At 42.0% G+C, this 16322-nt stretch overlaps 1 protein-coding gene across 1 annotated transcript in view; it reads left to right on the top strand.

Annotated features, from left to right (window-relative positions):
* The first annotated feature begins 11722 nt into the window (after positions 1–11722).
* ntf4 (neurotrophin 4) overlaps positions 11723–16322 on the top strand; it is an 8628-nt gene continuing 4028 nt past the window's right edge. The window contains exon 1 of the mRNA XM_008296466.1: positions 11723–12140. The gene's annotated coding sequence lies outside the window, so the exon portion shown is untranslated. The remainder of the gene's footprint in view (positions 12141–16322) is intronic.

Here is a 16322-nt window from a genome sequence, read left to right as displayed (position 1 = left end):
GAGACTATTCTCTCAATACAATACTGTAGAGTTTTCAGAGTGCTTGTTTTGTGCAACCAACAAAGATATTTAATCTACAAGGATGTTAAAGATCTACACGGTTGGCATTTTTGCTTGATAAAGGAGAAAAACAGTAATAAATGACCAAAATTTTTGTTATCTAGTTCAAATAATTGACTAAACATTTAGGAATAAATCAATGTCTGACAAGAAACAGAGAAAAAGATGCAGCCAGAAACCTTCAGTGTGAGTGGGACTAATCTCTACATATTATAGTGTAGAGTTCATTAGTGTGTATTTTGTGCAACTAGTAGTCCAAAACCCAAATACATTTAATCTACAATGACATAAAAACATCAACATTGTTGTAAAAAAAATAAGATTTCAATCGTCTTTTTTCTCTTAATGCTATCGTAGCTTTTCATTGTGCTTGTTTAATGGGACCAACTGTCTAAAACTAAAAGAGATTTAATCTAGAAGGATATAAACAGCAATGTTTGCTTGATTAATGACAAGAAGCAGAGAAGAAGATGCTGCCAGAAACCTTCAGGGTAATGCATTGTAACGCCTTCACAGTGCCTGAGTCCATAAGCCAAAGACATTTAATCTACAATGATATAAAACGTTAACATTTTTGCTTGATAAATGATTAATAAATAATGTGATGATTACATTTTTTGTTGATCAACTACTCAGCTAAAGTTTACAGCAATATTTGGACGCCTGGACAGAAATGAGAAGAAGAAGCTGCCCTTCAGGAATACCAATCCTATGTGTGTATGTGTGTTGTCTTGAATTGATGGTGAACATGGAGTGTGAGTGGCAGAAAACACTTGTGGTTGTGTGTGTGCTTGATCGAGCCTGCATGTGTGTGTGAACACATGTCAAACACACACACACACATCATCCCTCCCCTCCTTTCTCTGGGACGATAATCTGAGTGTATTAATCTGTTGTTTGAACTCCTTAAGCACAGACTGTCTATCACATCTGCTCTCTTCACCCTTGTAAAGCTCTGCTAAATATAAACTCCCTCTTTCTCCCATTTTCTCCTTTTTGATCTGTCACCGCAATTTCTCCATCACCCCTCGCTCCAGCAGGACCGAGTTTCACACAGCTCCTTCCCCTCCGTACAGTAAATCCATCTCCTCATTCAGAAACACTTTGAAATCTCCTTGTTTTTTGCTGTTTTTTTAAACAGCTTTAAACATGTTTGATCCTCTAACAGTGGGTCAGCGTGCTAAAACAATAGTGATTAAAGGTTCCACATGCTCAAAAAGTGGAAATCACCACTGCAGTAAACTCAGCATTCATTGAAAACCATCTCAAACAAATGTGGAACAAATGCATCCTTTCCTTCTAGAGAATCAGCCAAAAATCAGGAGTGACTGAGTCAAACCAAACAAATCAAATCAAATGATGCGAAGCTGCTGCACGAATGAGTGAAAGTGCACGGGAGGCTGCCGGCTTACCTGCTGTGTGTCGCTGTCTCCCATCCGACAAGAGCGAGGCATCGGGAGGAGACCCGGACAGAGGAGGGATGTGGAGATGGAGAGGGAGAGGGGACGGGAGGCAAAGTCACAGTCTTTGCGTCATCTGAGAAAATTTGCAGATTAATACAACAGCTTGGTGCTCTGAGCCTCCCCCCTCCTCTTCCACCACCAACACCACCTCACCCCACTGCATCTCACCCTCCCTCCCTCCCTCCCTCCTGTCTTTGTGCCTCATTGACTCACTTCTTTCCATCCCAGGTTTTTCTATTTACATTTTTTAGGAACGTACGCGATAAGGGAAACTGTGATTGTCACTGCACGCAAGATGTGAGCGAGATAAGAAAGAGAGTTTTTCAGAAGAAAGATTTCAGAAACTTGCTGTGGAGGGAGTTTGGGACTTCCAGCTCGGAGGGGGGTAGCTGGGTGGGGGGGGTCCATGATTACCCTCCCTTCCACAGGAGGGCACTATGACTCTGCACTGAGCGCAGATATGTGCACAGCAGCTTCCCTGCGACTGATACTTTGACAGATATCAGTGTCAGTCAGCGAGGCCTCAAAGAGCTCGGAGGCCCGAGGGTGGAGCTGCTACATACTGCGCATACGAGGGTCTAGCTTTTTCCGTGAACCGTGACATTTTATCAGAATTAGAAATAAACTGATAGAGGAAGCTGAGGAGTTTCAGGTTTGTCACACCGGAGACACTGCTCTGAAGACTGCAGGCCTCTGACGGGGCTTCATGAGGGGGCCACGATTGATTTATGAGCACAGAGTCTCAACTGTCAAATGTGATGTTGTATAACAACGTGACATTGCAGACATTAATAAGCAAACATTCCTTGGTGTGGTATGAAACCTGCACGGCGTTTCCTTGCTTCCAAAGCAAGTGCATGAAACTGAGGTCGGACGAGATCAACTAGACACTAAAACTGTAAAAAATATTTTGGAACACAGTGATGAATGACATCATCGCCCTAACATGAAAACACATGTGAACAGAAGAAAATTCTGTAGCTCTGAGCTGAACGTGGATGGACGAGACTGGATAAGCTCATGTCATATTAGTTACATGGGATACCGTGTTTTCTATATTTATCAAATATTTAAGTCAGTAAGACATTCATGATGTCAGAAATGATAGTACTTTGCAGGATAACATTTTAGCACAATGTGAATTCTTCATGAATGGTTTCATGCACTTGTTAGCAGATATAAGGACATTTTAAAGAGTTTTTTTTTATGTACATCCATCATGTAACAATTTTATCTCTCACAATAAGGAAATAATTAAGATTATTACAAGAGTGTGCATATACATTATACAATGATAGCAAATTAATCAATAATGAGATCTGCTCTGAGTGTGTTACAAACCATTTTAAGTGTTTATGCCATTGCTGCTAATACACTGCTGGTAAATAAAGTTCTTACAGGCAAGTTTTGGCACTCGGCAGCCATCTTGGTACTTATTTCAGGTTAGCATGACCAGGCTCCTATCTAAATGAATGGGGAGAGAGTCAGAACTGTAATTTCAATGGTCACCAGGAATCACCAGTCAAACTGAATTTTAAAAAAATGCCTAGAAACTGTAAAATAAGGCTTAAAAAGCTATTTCACGACACCGTTCTTGCTTAAGTACAACAACATGATTGGGAGCATGTTTCCTGGTTTGGTTATTAAAAAGCTAAAAACTACGAGTTTTCCCCCTTCAGACGATCAACCAGCACATCTACAAAGAGATCCTGCAGCGTTCAGTGCGCAAAAAAGAGGTGAGAGTTGTGGCAGGATAAGTCGTGGCTGCTTCGCCATGACAACACGCCTGCTCACACTGCCCTGAACATCCCACAGTTCCTGGCTGAGAAGAACATCGCTGTGCTGGAGCAGCCTCCCTACTCACCCCACCTGGCTCCGTGGGATTTCTTCCTCTTCCCCAAGCTCAAGGGGGTCATCAAGGGGACCCGTTTTGAAGACATGGACAACGTCAAGATGGCTGCGACGACGGAGCTGCGGAGGATCCCAGAAGAATCCTTCCAGGAGTGCATGGCAGTGTGGCAGAGAAGACTCCAGGGGGATTAGTTCAAAGGGGAAAAGTTGTTGTTTGGATTTGAAATATGTCTTTTGTGACACCAGTCCTGAAACTTTTCTGACACACCTTGTATGACTTAGAGTGTAGTCATTTGCTAAGTTTGGCTTATTATGCACCACAAATAGAGCCAAATTTCTCACAGAAACATATGTAAGCATGCAAGCAACAATTCAAACATGCACTTCCATGCACACACACCGTCTCACACTTAGTCCCACAGGAGTGACAGATGGAGAGGGGCAGAATGGGAACAGGGGCTTGGACAACTGGGCCGGTGCCTCCATTGTGCAGTAGGTGCGCTGTAAGTCTATCCTCTACTAATTGCCAGAGCAGTTCAAACACAAAGTCTGCCTCTGAAATCCAATCCTGCGGGTGTTGTACAGTGAGTAAAGTTTACAATGTGTAACATTTTTCCCCTGGCAAGAAAAGGGACAAAACATGGCTTTTTTGGAAGAGGAGGTGAGGTAGACGTGGAGGAGCGACGAGGGGAAAGAGGGGTGGATGAGCGCAAAAATGCGGAGAAACAGAGGAAGGTGTGGACCGTGTGGGCGACATGGAAGACGTAACAGTAAATAGATCATTCACTATTTAGGCTGCATGTCTAATGCGGTGGAGGTGGTGGTGGAGGGGGGGATCCAGACTGCAACGAATCTGCGGCAAGTGAATGAAAGTGTAGCCGCTGTGGGTGGATTGAGTCCTGTAAGGAGACACTGAGGGGGGGACAGATAAGGAGGCGAGGAGGAGTGATTGAGAGGTGATCTGGGGAGAGAGAGGTGCTGTAAGAGGAGAGGGGACGGCGGCGCAGACGATGTAAACAAGACGAGCCGAGCATGCGGCGTCTCGAGCCGTTTCATAAACTGACAATGACCCAGCCTCTGCAGGAACATCACACATAACACACAATCCAAACAGACACACTGGGAGCGGGGCAGCCTGCCAGGTAATGCAGCGCAGCGCCAGTCTGCACCCGTTCAAACCTGGTTCTAATTAAGCATTAAGCAGAATTACCAAACTAAGTCCTCCGTTCCCCCTAATGAGGGCTTTGCAGCTCTGATGCTCATATTCCCTCTCCCTCCCAAACTGTTTTCCCGAAGGTGAACATTCCATACGCTAATTTCAGTTTCATGCAGGAAAGACTTGTAGGCGCATGTGTTGTTTGTTTGTCAGAGCTGCAGTGTGTCGGTATGGGCATGTGTATATGTGTGTGTGTGTGTGTGTGTGTGCATACTTTCCTGTGCTGTTTGTGTGTTTATGTGTGGTCTGGCTCCAGACCCCGTCACTCATCCTCTATGACCTTTAGTAAAGCTGTGAAATTTAATTTCAGGCTTGGGTTGCTTTTTCTGTACAATCCTACACCTGTGCCAAATATGTTTGTGGGCAAGTTGGACGGCAGCTAAAGCGCAGCAGCCAGTGATGTTTGAGACAGACCGAGAGCCAGACAGGCAGGAGGTGACGCGTTCATCAGAGAGTCTGACCTCCCATGAACGACCTCACCTTTGACCCTTTACCTCTTTGCCACCACGGCCGGCGACTGGGGCATTTCCAGCAGGCTCTGGCTAATTGGGTCAGATTGCGGAGAAAGAAGCATTACGCCTGAAATTGGAAACATATGCAGCTTTACCTCAGTGTGTATGTGCATGTGGTAATTTTGGCAATGGTCGTGCGGCTCCCAGTAGAGAGAGGTTTTTTAGGGGTGAGGAGGAGGAGGAGGAAGTGGAGCTTAGTGGGTGAGGCGAATGATGGAAGGGACAATGAAAAGGATTGAAAATGACAACAAATCAGACGGAGACAGTAAAAAAAAGAAAGACGGGGAGATTCAAAGTGAGTGAAGATGGAGAAGAAGATGATGGACTGACACCGGGGACGTTGGGGAGGTCGAGGATCTGTAATTGAGGTCTGACTTGGTGGCTCTGTTGTGGACAGACGGAGAGTTAGCCTCTCCCTGACAGCTCAGCTCGGCTATTTGCAATAATTGCCATAATAGCTACCTTCCAATTACGTTCAGATCCGAAATGAAGGAGGATGTCCAGTGCAAACGCAATAAGTTGAAGGCTGATGGCGCTGCGTGTGGGAAAGATTTCATCACAGAGGCTGAAGGTAGTGAAAGTGACATCTGGAAACTTAAAAAAGCCCATGTGTGTGTGTGTTTTTAATAGAAACTGAGGAATGATTTGAAGATGTCCAAAAAGTGCATCATTCATGGCGTGAAATCACAGTAAAGACGTGTTCCTCATGTGCAACGCAGCAGTGCACAATAAAAATGATCCGTTTAGTACTTTAATAGCAGTCTAAAAATCTGTTTGGGTCGTGAAAATGTCGTTTGTTGACAACACAAATCCCTAAAGGAAAAGCTGAAAACCGCTGGTGACTGTGATGTTTTTTTCCTGCCATATACAGTGACTTAACTTTAAAGGCTTTTGAAGACTTAAAGATTTATAATATCTTTTACTATAAAAACAACAACAAAAAAACAATTAAAAAGCTGGCGACTATAGCAACATTCACAACCCGTTAAAAGAGTGAAAATAACAACAAATGTCTCTAAAGTCATGATATTTGTAGCTGATTTAATTACAGAACAATGATGTAATTCTGTGGTTATGCATTGCAAAAGAATCAATTAATGAGGTGGACATTACTTACAGTCTTGGAATGTTTTTTAAGGTTAACATGAAAAAGAATACTTTTTCTCTGTAATTTTACTACATTATTATTATTATATTGTATATATTATTACATGCTATTTTCAATCTTTAATATACACTTTTTTCTTTCAAGTAACAGCAAATATCTTTTTTTTTTTTTAAATGGTGGAATTTTATTAATTTTATGTTCAAACATTGCAAAATAACAAATTTATAAAGTTTTATCTTTAATTTAATTTAACTGTAAAACTTTAGAGAAAAACTAATCACCATTTGTAAATAATAATAATAATAATAATAATAATAATAATAAGGTTGTAAATAAATACTTTTTCCATAACGTCACTAGATATTATGTATAATTTAAAAAACTGTGAAAATCTGTATAAGAACAGTTTCATTTACCAGTTTTCAGTCCTTAATTACAATATTTTTCTTTTAAATAAGAGCAAAAATCTGTAAAATAACTTCGTTTGGCTGACTATAGAAACATATTGTAAAAGAATGAATTTGTAAAAAGACACATTTTTGATTAAGTTACCATTGAATTGAATTCAATTTAATTGATATTGAATTCAATTCAATGAATGCATTGAATTCATAAAACATTGTTTAATTTTATGGGCAAGAATGAATCACCATTTGTACAAATACAGACTTTTGATGTGGACATAATTTACAGTTTTGTCCTGCTTTTTTAGGGTCAATGTGTGAATTAATACTTTTTCCTGTACAATTTAATTGTAATCTGTAATTTAGCAAAGCAGGAAGAGTCTTTAAAATACCAGTAAATCACAGTTGCATTCTTTTTTTTTACAGCGTTTAATATGACGTGCCCATGTGACAGTGTGAAGCAGAACTTGTTCTTAAATGAACTACTTGTATGTCCTCGATGGGGAAACTGCAGTTTTTGGATGTCAACAGTGCAAGAGTCCCAGAAAACGCGTCGCTGCCCTCTCAGTCGTCATCTTTGTTTGACCATCACTTCTGTCCGCACTTTGCCAACAACTTTCTCTTGCCGCCTTTCTCCCTCTCACTCAAACTCTCACTGATGCACCCCGAGGCGGAAATATCTAAGTGCACGCAGGGCAAGTTCAGACAGAGACGGAGGCAGAGAGAATGGTGGGAGGGTTGCGAGGATTTCGAGTGACTGACAGTAAATGTCGAGAGGGAGGAATGCCGTGAGGGGAAACACCACAAGTGTTTGTTGGGCAACTGATGGTAAAGAGGATCTGGCAAGAAGATTCTCCGCTATTCTCTGCTGGATGTGTATAAGACAAACAGAAAGCGTTGAGAAAGGCAGAGTGTGTGTGTGTGTGTGTTCGTGTGTGTGTGTGTGCGCGTGATCCTGTGTGTGTTTGCGCAATCAGTCAATGGGTGCAAGTATATCAACGCTCCCTTCCATCCGAGGGTATTGACAGTGTTAAATGTCTCCGTCCCTGAGTGAAGACTGCACTTTAGTCTGCCTCTCTATACAGAAGTGACCCGTTTTAGCGGCTTGAAAAACCTCTTTTCATGATTCCCCCCTTCTCTTTCTGTGTCTCCTCTCCGGTCCCTATCTCTCCCATCCCCAAACTCTTTCATGAGCAGTCTCTCAGGGGCAGGGTTGTAACACAACCCCGCACCCTTTTGTCTCCATTCTTTTCCTTATCCTTTCATCTTTTTAAACATTCAGGGGGAAAGGGGTTTGGTGAGATGGAAACCACTACTTGGTAAAGGAAAGAAAGAGATAGCATGTGAGAGAGGGAGAGAGAGAGAGACGGGAGGGGGGGGAGGCGGGAGGAGGAGGAGGAGGAGGGGAGGAGGCAGAGTCTCCCCCGTTCTGCTCATCCGCCAATTTATGGCCCTTCTTTTCAACAAGGCCATTCAAGGTGGGGAGGCTCAGTGGACGCGCTGTTCTCGCGGGTCAATAGCAGTGAACCCTCGTCTGGTGTGTATGGGGGTGACTTATCTGCACCGAGGACCCGTTGAACTGTCTGTGTCCTCCATAGACCTCCATTGTGTCTCCGCCGGGCCTTCGCCGACTTTCCCCAAAAGACCTGCGAGCGGACAGAGCAGCCAGTCACCAGCTTTCAACTTTAAAACACAACTGCCTGCACTCACCCAGCAAACATGTTGCACAAAAAAACACCGCACCATCGATGATGGATCTCTGAGGGGGAGTTAGGACCATGTTTAATCTTATTCTGGATGCATCAAAACACACATAATAACAGATAAAAAAAAAATAAAAATGTCAGCACACAAGTATGGCAAAAATGTGTTAAGAAATGCTCCATGTTGCAATATTTGATCGTTTAAAAGCTTGCAGGATTTGGATCTGCACCAACAACCAGACACCTGTTTTTTTGCCTGCAGTGTCAATAAATATTAGAATTTGTTTTTGCACAGCACTTAATAGGAAATAATAAAAAGTTCATTGTTGGCATCTGGGATGAGAACGAGGACACACGAGGGAGGTAAATCCCTTAAACATCCATATAAAGGTTGTTTTCTAACCATTTAAGAGGTCTCATAAAATGAAAGGAAATTAGTCGTTATCACTTGTGACTGGAATTGTCACGCTTGTAGTATATGGTATATATTTCAGGATGTGGGGTTTAGAAAACACAAGGATCGCTGGAGTGACGGGGGTCAGGGCTGGGATTTATTTAAGATGTATTTTTTATTGAACCAAGATGTGTCTTTAGATTAAAATCTCTTTTTCGAGGGAGATCTGGCCAAGAAGACCAGACAAACATCTAATTTGCACATTAGATCTTGCACCTAAGTAAAAGTACCAAAGTATTAGCATCAAAATATACAAAAAATAGTAACAGTAAAGCTGCTAAATGTGATACAGAACCTATAAAAGGTTTTTCCCTTTAACTGATTTTCAACATTGAGTCATGATCAATTTACTTTGGATTTTTCGACAAGAAAAAAAAAAACTTTCAAAGTGAACACTGATTTCTATAAAGTCAATAATGCCAATTAATTGAAAAAAAAAAAAACTGTAAAATAAGTGACATAAGTATTGACCCCTTTTAAACTGACAACACACTTTAAGACAGGTGCAGCCACTTGGTGCTAGAAGTCACACAGTTAGTGAAATAAAGATCATCTGAGTACAGTAAAGGTGTCTGAAGTGATTATAGTAAAAAGACTCCTGTATCTGAAAAGTGCAGTCACTGGTGAATTAGTACTCCTGGATATAGTCACTCCATGAACACAACAGAACACTCCAAGCAAATTTGTGAATATGTTATTGAAAAGTGTGGGTCAGGGGATGGAGTGTGTGTCCCTGAATCCATCAGTGAGAACTTAAAGAAATATGGCATATCTGTAAATTTGCCTGCAACAGGAAGTAACCAAAAACTGAGTAATCGTGCAAGAAAGACACAAGTGAGGGGGGCCATCAAGACACATATGAGTCCTCTACTTTGCAAGCTGTAGCAGCTGAGATACTGTGAATATAGCAACTGTTGCCTGTTCTTCACCAGTCAAAACTTTATAGGAGAGTGGCAAAGAGAAAGCCACTGTTGAAAAAAATCTGACTTGAGGTCACCAGAAGACATGTGGAAGACCCTGAAGTAAACAGGAGGAACATTCTTTGGTCTGATGAGACCAAACCGGAGCTTTCTGGTCCTTAGATGTGACAATATGTTTGATAGACACCAAACACTGCACATCATCACAAACACACCATCCCCACTGTGAAGCATGGTGGTGGCAGCATCATAACATGCTTTTCAGCAGCAGGTCCTGGAAGACTTGTAAAGGTGGAGGCTAAAATGAATCCAGCAGGGTATAGGAAAATCCTGGAGAACAACCTGATTTAGTCTGCAAGAGAAAGGCCACTTGGGAGAACATTTGTTTTCCAGCAATGACCTGAAGCATACAGCTGAAGCTACACAGAAATGGTTTAAAGACAACAAGGGGAATGTTCTTGGGTGGCTGAGTCAGAGCCCAGACTTCAATCAAACTAAGAATTTGTGGCAGGACTTGAAAAGGACTGTTCATATACAATCCCTGTGCAACCTGACAGCTTGAGCAGTTGTGCAAAGAAAAATGGGGCAAAACTGCCGCGTCCAGACGAGAAACTCTGAGACCGTCCACACAAGCTCAAAGGTGCATCCAACTAAATACTGACTTGAACATTTACGCAATCAGTTGTTTTACATTTAATATGTTTAATTTATTGACATTGCTTTGTACAGATCTGCTTTCACTTTGACAGAACTGTTTTTGTTGTTGTAAATGACTCAATGTTGAAAGGTAAATAAAGGAAAACTTCCAACATTTTTATGCACTGTATAGTTTGTCTGCTGGGTTACTTGGAAATTTCCCCTCAGGGATCAATAAAGTTCAATCTTAACTTATAATATTACTTCATAGTTTATGTTATGAGTCCATTTTGCAGAATAACTAGTATCTACAAGCACAATAGTTGCCAGGAAATGAAAATACTCAAGTAAACTCTGAATTATCTTTCTGAACAGCACTTAAGTAAATGTACTTTCCAGCACCCAGGACCCCCATATGAGTAAGTAGTAAGTTTAAATCGTTTGTCAGAGTATACAGCATATTTTTATTTTACCTATATAAACTTAATCCCTGGATTTGGTTTGCCACATGAGTATTTTTTGACCTCCTTCAGGTGCCAAAACAACTCATGTTCGCATCTACCAAAAAATCTGGCACAAGCAGGCAGGAAGCAATCTGCAAACATACTCGGATCTGGCATTAAAACTAAGGTTACATCCTCAGGTTGGATTGTGCCAAACGGGTATCACGTTGCAGCCCAGTGCACTTTGCAGACCGGAGGACCCTGAACAATCCCAGCCTCGCTACAGCTTGTTTGTAATAATTTGCACTGTCTGTTACCACCACATAATGAACTCACAACACGTGGCACCGGGCCAATACCGCTGCCGGTAATTTACCAGACGGATTTCTTGAGAAGTGTGTGGCAGGAGTGAAAAAAAGGGGGGGGGGGTTACGGTTAAAAAAAAAAAAAAAAAAAAAGTCTCAGTCACGCACTTAAATTTGCATATCGAGAAGTTAGCAACAAACTGCGACCTTTTTTTTGGGCTAATGACGCTCGCTAAATCTTGGAAAACTGTTTTCTATTAATGTCTAAGAGGCGGTTCTTGCATACATCTGCTCTCACAGATGTTACTCGTTTAATGTTGTGGGTCTCCTCTCAATATACTGACCTCCTGAGGAAGAAAGCTCGTCTCTGCGCTTCCCAACAGAAACCGGAGTCGTTAGCTGCGTCGAGCTAGCGGCAGCTAAAGGAGGCTAGCGCTGGAAGTAGCTCGCGGTTGACTGAAAAAATAAAAGCGCCGTCGCGACTTCGCCGCTCAATCGCAGTTCGGATTCGACAGCGTGTCGTTTTATTTTGACAGCCGCACACGGAAGCTGCCCATCCAGGTGACGCTAGCTTAAATGTTCGTCGGACTTTACGCGTTTCAGGCGGAGTTCGGATCTTAAAACATTTGGCACAACTTTCTTGACCGCTCCGCTTCTCCGTTCACACATTTGAACCGCCTTGGAGGAGTCACAACTCGTGGACTATCTAGCATTTTAGTTCTTTTTTTTTCTTGTTGTTGCTAGTTTTATTTACAAACAACATTTTAACGCAGCCACCCTCCCTCCTCAGAGTGGAAGCGCTCGCGGACAGGAGAGACAAGTTTTGTGGTTACTTTCCATTTTTTCCTCGTCGGAGTTTTTTTTCTTTTTTTTTTTTCTGGGGTGCACATGCGATGTCACGGACTATTAAAAGAAGAAAGAAATGTATGTGATTAGTTCTGCTGTTGACGTGCGAGAGTATTTTGTGAGTTAATTTCTTTAAACCAGTTAAGCAACTGGCGACAGGACTCTATAATCAATGTGGTGTCAGCTGGAAGGACGCGGGGTCCGGATCTCACCTAAACGGTACGTCTCCAGATCACACCCGGAGGCCTTCAAGTGTGCTGTAAAAATGAATACACGCACATATTTACTGATTTATTAAAGTGTGCCATCTGTAAAATACACGAGTAGTTACATAATGCGAGCAACTGCTTAATTAGGTCAGTTTATTGACCATTTTGGGTACAAAAACTGTATTTATCAGCTCTACTTCTTACTCACATGCAGACACAACCAAGCTGGATCTTTTTTTTTTAAATGTATTATATATACACGCATTGCAATTTAATTTAATGTATTTAGTTGTATTGATTCCACAGCTCGTCTCAAGTGTTGCAAAACCGAAAACACTTGACACACTCACATCTCTGTTTCAAATTGCATTTTGCTTGGCACTGGTGCACTTGTAGGACTTTCCACATTTTGTTTTGGTTGGCAGTCACTCAGGTGAGGTGAGAGCTACCGACTAACAATCCAAACCCGCAGGTAGATCACAAACACCAGGTTGCCATTGAAAACATACCTGCAGCTGATCTTTTAATTCCTTATTGTTCGCAGATCAAGAGCTGGATAGACTCTGTAGGAGGTTTTTTTTTTTCTTTTTTCTTTTTTGGGGGGTGAAAGTGCAGGTAAAATGATCACAAAGATTATACATTCATTTACTGCAGCTTTTAAATTCTCTGTGGGGTCACTTGCAGCATGTTTCATCACACTGTGAAAGCTGTGTTCTTGTGCATGCACCTCCTCCGTAGTGTCATCCTGTGTGTGAAAGTGATTTAAAAGAGGTGTCCCTGATATGCAGTAAAGAAAAAAAAATAAAAGAGGCTGGAGAGGAGGAAGGGGCTGGATCCTGCAGGCCGAGCATGCTATGAAACAATCAGAGACCTGGAATTAATGGGCTGTTTGCACAGTGGGGCAGCAAGGCGTTGTAAATGAGCACATGTGAGGCTTTTACTGTAGAGAAAGAGGAGGGGGAGATCGAAAAAAATAAAGTGAGATGGAGGACAAACATTTACCTGCACGTTTTTTTCCATGTCACATGGAGTCACCGCCACTCCTGTTGTTTCCAGTGGATGCATGTCAGACAGCTTAGTCAGACTGACGCTGTCATAAAATCTGCTGAAAGATGTGACATGAGGTGCAAACTGTTTTTAGGGAAATTTCCTGCAGTCAGCCGGCCTCCGGACATCACTTTTAGGTTACAGAACTTCAAAGAGGCAGGATTAGGACGAGGACACTAAGACTGAAAGCATTAACTCTCTGTCAGTGTCTGACATCAGCCACACATGAGGAGGGGATTACTTTGTAAACAGGCTAATAGCACAGTAGTCACTGCCAGGTGTGGAGCTGCTTTATGGCATCTGTTTCCTGGGGAGGGTCTTGCAGCCAGAGGCCCTCCGCACCATCATTCCCCCCAATGACTTCACTCACGCTGTCTGATCTGGATTAAACCCCTGCGATTCACACTGGCAACGCTCAAAACAGGAGTCAGACCAATTTACCAGGAGCCAGAGCTCCCCAAGATACACTTTCCTGTGTTGTTTATGCTGTATGTTCAAGTTTTCTTGCTATGCTTTCAAGCAAAGCTTCTGCAGATTTAATTTATGTGTTTCGTGCTAATTTAATGGACGCAAAATAAGAGGCTGTTGTCATTTCTCAAGCAAAAACTTTCTCAGGTGGCAGCTTCTCCAATCCTTACACTGTAATAAATGTTAATCTTGTGGGTTGTAATAGGCATTTTTCCACATATTTGTGTGTTTTATTGACCAGATTTAATCAAAAAATGAATTAGCGAATGAGTCAGTTGCAAAAAACAAACATCAGCTGCAGACTGCCTTACCTTTTTTTTTTGGTTCCTCAAATAGCTGTATATATTAAAAAACAAGAAAAACTGATTTAGATGAACTAATAACTATACTTGTGAAATCTAATACTAAAGAGCGATTCAAAGGGACCGAAGCGGGGAGGACTAGTTGAAAACAAAGTGAAATAACTGTCACATAAATATGCTCCCTGACGTCGTCTCACTTGTATCTTTTGGGAATGTTGCATTGCACAGTTTGCGTCTCTACGCTGTAGAACATTAAACAGGATTTTAGTTAACTCACCCTTTCTGACAGAAGTATACAAATTTCAAGTTGTTTCAACATAAAATATAAAATTGTTATGCATTAATCTACAGCAGAGACTTTGATCAGGACGTTAAATTAAGTTTTTAAAAGAATCTAAACTTGAACACAAACAGACTTCCCAACATGCATTGCTGAAAAGTTCAAATTTGAGCTTGAATTCAAAGTGAAACTTGCTGTTTGTCATTTACATAAGAATGAAAACAAACCATGAGGACGGTTACTGTTGAATTCAGCCTCAGAAGACTTATTGTAAAACAAAGAAACTAGAAGCAGCCTCGCGTGCTGTCTTTTGTTAAAAAAAAAAAAAGATTTCAACACAAACTTCTTCAAGTCAAATAATACAAAAAGGAAAGTAAAAGGAAAGCAAGTTACTGTAACAATATCTTAAACTGACTGAACTTAAAAAGTCAATTTCAAAGCTCACAAGATAACGTTGTACTAATTATTCAAATGAAGTTTATTTAACTCGTGTTTTTAAGTTGAACAAACCTAAAATGATTCCCAGTGCAGGCTTCTGAACATCTAATAAACACATCTGAGTGGATCTAATTAATAATCAGAGCTGCTGGAGTTCACAGAGGCCTCACTGTTAATGTCATCGTTTAGTCTGTTTAGTGTGTTTATTCACGGATTGTTGCTTGATGAGCTGGTTGCTCTGTTTGTTCAGGCTGTCCTGTGGTTTCAGGGTATTCTTCCTGCGCTCATTTAGAAGGAGTTCAGGCCACGGAGATTAGGATTAACACAAGTGTGCCGTGCTGAGTGGGGTTTTACTCGCTGAGGGAGGTTTTGGGTTCAGAGAGTCGGGGATGTGTGTGTCTGCAGGGGGGATTGGGAGGGCTTGGGTCGGGTCCAGCCGCCGGGAGAACGTCGTGGTCCTCCTCTGGCCTCGCAGGGAGCGTAAATGATGCGTGTCATTGTAGTAAATGGAGCGTGGTGATGAAGTGCTGCTGCTGTTTTACAAAGAAACCACTTAGAGAGTCTGCCTGCCTCCTGTCTGAAGGCTCCCAGGAAGCCCTGAAGAAGCTCCCCTACAACATGTACTAGTAGCACAACCCCTCCTGGATATTCACCCTGAACCACCTCCGTCACTAAACCTTTGCTGCACGCTGTGTTTTCAGCCCTCGGCAGGCCTCTCCGCGCTGCAGGGGTGTGTTAACAGTTAGATTTATCGTTTAATTTGCTTTCATCACACAGCATTTGGCAGGCCTGCTCCGTGGATCAGTGGTCTGAGCAAACAGGAAGCTCGACACACTTTGATTTATTGTCAGCATGAGTGATGTGTCAACCAAACCTTGCCACTCTGCATTGTGTCCAGGGTGTGGCCCCGCTGACTACAGCTCCTGTCACGGGAAGGATTTTGTTTTGTCACTCATTCACCTTGTTCACACCGAAGCCCTCTGATGATGCATCCACTCACCCACACAGACAAACACCGAATGCACTCGTTCTTTCTTCCCCTGCGTGTTATTTTTGACTCCTCGCCGCCTGAGGAAACCGTGAAGGAGCCTCGCCACTGAAGCTGCATCTCTCACATTCTGATCATTCCACCTATTTTAACTCTTTCCAAGTGACCTCCTCCCTGCTTTCAGACAGATAACTAAATCTGCGTTGCGTAGGCTTCTCAATGCCGTCCCGGTGTACCTGCCACATGGACGGGTGACTGGAATATTTCTGCCGTGAGTCACTGCGCAACTTATCGTTGAAACGCACATGATTCACCTCTGGTCGACTCATGACTTTTTTGTTTCTTCGAAATGATGTCAGACTAGACATACTCATGCAACGGAAAGGCCTAATTCATGTTTACGTTTGGCTTAAACGTGAGGGAGTGCTTTTATAATAGCATCATATAGTTGTGTAATAGTTATTGTAATGACTTTTCAGTTAGTCACTATTTAACGCAGCATCACACCAAATATGAGCAGCAGATGTATCACTAAGTTATAGATAATACAACTTAGATGAACACTAATTTCAGAATTTTTGATTTTAGATATCAAATTCATATTGTATTTGCTGTATTTAAATTTCACAAATTCTGAACTCCAAGCAGAAGTTTCCGGGCGTTTCTTGC

This window comes from Stegastes partitus, unplaced genomic scaffold (assembly GCF_000690725.1).
Source record: "Stegastes partitus isolate 25-593 unplaced genomic scaffold, Stegastes_partitus-1.0.2 Scaffold1130, whole genome shotgun sequence".
In the NCBI taxonomy this organism is placed as follows: Eukaryota; Metazoa; Chordata; class Actinopteri; family Pomacentridae; genus Stegastes; species Stegastes partitus.
This window is presented reverse-complemented; position numbering and strand designations above follow the sequence as displayed.